The sequence below is a fragment of the Leptonychotes weddellii genome, chromosome X (assembly GCF_054177405.1).
Source record: "Leptonychotes weddellii isolate Sample4059 chromosome X, ASM5417740v2, whole genome shotgun sequence".
Lineage (NCBI taxonomy): Eukaryota > Metazoa > Chordata > Mammalia > Carnivora > Phocidae > Leptonychotes > Leptonychotes weddellii.
Genome location: NC_138385.1, coordinates 54,756,421 through 54,760,729, shown reverse-complemented (window position 1 = coordinate 54,760,729; position 4,309 = coordinate 54,756,421). Strand labels below are relative to the sequence as shown.

Sequence of the window (4,309 nt, the reverse complement as noted above, 5' to 3'; positions counted from 1 at the left end):
CTAGATACATCTCCTGAGTCAAGGGAACAAAAGCAAAATAAACTATTGGGACTTCATCAAGATAAAAAGCTTCTACACAGCCAGGGAAACAATCAAGAAAACTAAAGGCAACCTTCAGAATGGGAGAAGATATTTCCAAATGACATCTGATAAAGGGTTAGTACCCAAAATCTATAAAGAATTTATCAAATTCAACACCACAAAATCAAATAATCCAGTTAAGAAATGGGCAGAAGACATGATAGACACTTTTACAAAGAAGACATACAGATGGCTAAAGCTGGCTCTTGGAAGTTGAGGCAAGAGGGACGCTGACGTGGTAGCCACCGCCACTTTCCTTGCAGGATAATAAGCTGGGTAGAGTTGCTGAGGATCTACCAAATCTGTTGATTAACTATGGAAGATTATATCAAAATAGAGAAAATTGGAGAAGGTACCTATGGAGTTGTGTAGACACAAAACTACAGGTCAAGTGGTAGCCATGAAGAAAATCAGACTAGAAAGTGAAGAAGAAGGGGTTCCTAGTACTGCAATTCAGGAAATTTCTCTATTAAAAGAACTTCATCATCCAAATATAGTCAGTCTTCAAGATGTGCTTATGCAAGATTCCAGGTTATATCTCATCTTTGAATTCCTTTCCATGGATCTCAAGAAATACTTAGATTCCATCCCTCCTGGTCAGTTCATGGATTCTTCACTTGTTAAGAGTTATTTCTATGAAATCCTACAAGGGATTGTGTTTTGCCACTCCAGAAGAGTTCTGCACAGAGACTTAAAACCTCAAAATCTATTGATTGATGACAAAGGAACAATTAAACTGGCTGATTTGGGCCTTGCCAGAGCTTTTAGAATACCTATTAGAGTATACACACATGAGGTGGTAACACTCTGGTATAGATCACCAGAAGTATTGCTGGGGTCAGCTCGCTACTCGACTCCAGTTGACATTTGGAGTATAGGCAGCATATTTGCAGAATTAGCAATGAAGAAATCACTTTTCCATGGGGATTCAGAAATCGATCAACTTTTCAGAATTTTCAGAGCTTTGGGCACTCCCAATAATGAAGTGTGGCCAGAAGTGGAATCTTTACAGGACTATAAGAATACATTTCCCAAGTGGAAACCAGGAAGACTGGCATCCCATGTTAAAAACTTGGATGAAAATGGCTTGGATCTGCTCTCGAAAATGTTAGTCTATGATCCTGCCAAACGAATTTCTGGCAAAATGGCACTAAATCATCCATATTTTAATGATTTGTACAATCAGATTAAGAAGATGTAACTTTCTGACAAAGAGTTTCCACGTATCAAGAACAGATAGTTATATTTTTACTGTTAACTTTGTCTGTTTTTGTTTTGTGTATTTTCTTTTCTTTGTTGTAAACTTAAGCTGTACTTCATCTTCTGATTTCAAAAGTGTAACTTAAAAATGTAAATATTGTTCTATATGAATTTAAATATAATAATTCTGTATATGTTTATAGATCTTACTGTAACAACTATTTGTTACCATAATAAAACTATAAATCTAGTTTTGATGTCAGGAAAAAAAAAGAAGAAATACAGATAGCTAAAAGACACATGAAAAGCTGCTCAACATCACTCATCATCAGGGAAACACAAATCAAAACTACAATGAGATATCCCCTCACACCTCTCAGAATGGCTAAAATTCAGAGCACAGGAAACAACAGGTGTTGGAGAGGATGCAGAGAAAGAAGAACCCTCGTACACTGTTGGTGGGAATGCAACCTGGTGCAGCCACTCTGGAAAACAGTATGGAGGTTCGTCACACAGTTAAAAATAGAACTACCCTATTCAGCAACTTCCTATTATCCACCTGCCCAACCACCAGGTATTTACCCAAAGAATACAAAAATACTGATTTGAAGGGATACATGCACCCTGATGTTTATAGCAGCATTATGAAAAACAGCCAAATTATGGAAAGAGCCCCTATGTCCATCGACTGATGAATGCATAAAGATGTGGTTTATATATACAATGGAATATTATTCAGCCATAAAAAAGAAGAAATCTTGCCATTTTCAATGATGTGGATGGAGCTAGAGTGTATTATGCTAAGCAAAATAAATCAGTCAGAGAAAAACAAATACCATATGATTTCACTCATATGTGGAATTTAAGAAACAAAACATATGAACATAGGAGAAAAAGAAAAAGAGTGGCAAACCAGAAAACATACTCTTAACTACAGAGAACAAACTGAGGGTTGCTTGGCAGGAGGTGGGTAGGGGGATGGGTTAAATGGGTGATGGGGGAAGGAGGAGCAAGATGGCGAAGGAGTAGGAGACCTAAATTTAGTCTGGTCCCAGGAATTCAGCTAGATAGTGATCAAATCATTCTGAACACCTATGAACTCAACAGGAGATTGAAGAAAAGAATAGCAACAACTCTCTGAACAGAAAAGCGACCACTTTCTGGAAGGCAGGACATGCGGAGAAGTGAATCTGAGGTGATATTCTGGAAGATAGATGGTGGGGGGTGGGGCCTCCGTCAGCCGCTACCAGCAAGTGATAGAACAGCGGAGCACAAAATCAGAACTTTTAGAAGTCTGCTCCACTGAGGGACGTCACTCCAGTGGCTAAGTGGAGAGTGCAACCTCGCTGGGACAGTGTGGTCACAGGGCCCTCGGGGTCACAGAAAGACCAGGGATGCCTGAGTGTGGCAGAGCTCCCAGGTATTGGAGCACGGAAGCCACTGCAAAGACAGAGCCAAGGAGCAAGCTCTCAGCTCGGAGTTGCCATAAACCATGATCTGCGGCACAGTCAGGCCACTGCTCCTCCAGCAGGGGACCCAACAAGCAGCAGATCCGGGGAGACTCCCCTTCCTCTCCCAGGAGGAGTGGCGCGGGAGTGCCCTGCAGGAATCTGCTGGGTTTGGAGACTCCACACGGGGTCAGGTGCCAGAGATAGAAATGCTCGGTTACAGGCCAGATGAGCACGGAGTGTGGCTGGAGACTGGGGAGATGGGAGTGATTGACTGCTTTTCTCTGGGGGTGCACTGAGGACTGGGGTCCCAAGTTCTCGGCTCCTCCAGGGTGGAGAGTGGGAGGCCGCCATTTTCACTCTCATCCTCCAAAGCTGTGCGGAAAGCTTGCAGGGAACAAAAGCTACTGAGAGCAAACCAGAGCATATTACTTAGCCCGGACCCGGAAAGGGTGGGGCAATTCTGCCTCTGGCAAAGACATTTGAGAATCACTTCGACAGGCCCCTCCCCCAGAAGATCAGCAAGAACAGCCAGCCAAGACCAAGTTTACAGATCAATGAGAATGGCAGAACTCCAGCACTAGGGGAATACTGCTCATAGACTTCATGGCTTTTTTGACCCTGATTCTTTAGTCTTTCAAAGTTAATTTTTTTAACTTTCTTTTTCTTTTCTTTTTTGTTTTGAATTTTTCTTTTTGCCTTTTTCAACCAACTTCTTATCAATCCCTTTTTAAAAATTTTTTATTTTTCAATTTTAGAGTCATATTCTATCCTTTCATAGTAGTTAACCTTATTTTTGGTGTATATATAAGTTGTTCTCTCTTTAAAATTTTGAGATACAGTTTCTTCTAACAGACCAAAATATACCCTAAATCTCTAGTGTATGGATTTGTTCTAGTCTCCTGCCTGATCACATTCTCTCCACCCCCCTCACTTTTTTATATACTCTTCTTTTTTCAACCAACTTCTAACCTTATCAATTCCTTTTATAAAATCTTTTATAATTTTCATCTTTACAGTCATATTCCATCCCTTCATCATATTTACCCTTATTTTTGTACATATATAAGTTTTTCTTTCTTTAAAATATTGGGAGGCACTTTCATCTGACAGACCAAAATACGCCCCAAATCTAGTGTGTGGCACTGGTCATATTTGACATATTTTTTTTCCTCATCTTTTTTTTCTTTTTTGTTTCTTTCCCTTTCTTTTCCCCCGCTTTCAGTTCTCTTCAGATTTGTTTAGTGTATATTTTTCTGGGGTCATTGTTACCCTGTTAGCATTTTGTTCTCTCATTTATCTATTCTCCTCTGGACAAAATGACAAGATGGAAAAAATCACCTGAAAAAAAAACCAACAAGAGGCAGTACCGACTGCCAGGGACCTAATCAATAAGGACATTAGTAAGATGTCAGAAATAGAGTTCAGAATGATGATTATAAAGATACTAGCTGGGCTTGAAAAAAGCATGGATGATATTAGAGAAACTCTTTCTGGAGAAATAAAAGAATTAAATCTAACCAAGTCGAAATCAAAAGGCTATTAATGAGGTGCAATAAAAAATGGAGGCTCTAGGGGCG

At 39.9% G+C, this 4,309-nt stretch overlaps 1 pseudogene; it reads left to right on the top strand.

Moving 5' to 3' along the window:
- Positions 1-396: 396 nt before the first annotated feature.
- Positions 397-1,296, top strand: LOC102738229 (cyclin-dependent kinase 1 pseudogene; annotated as a pseudogene).
- Positions 1,297-4,309: the final 3,013 nt, after the last annotated feature.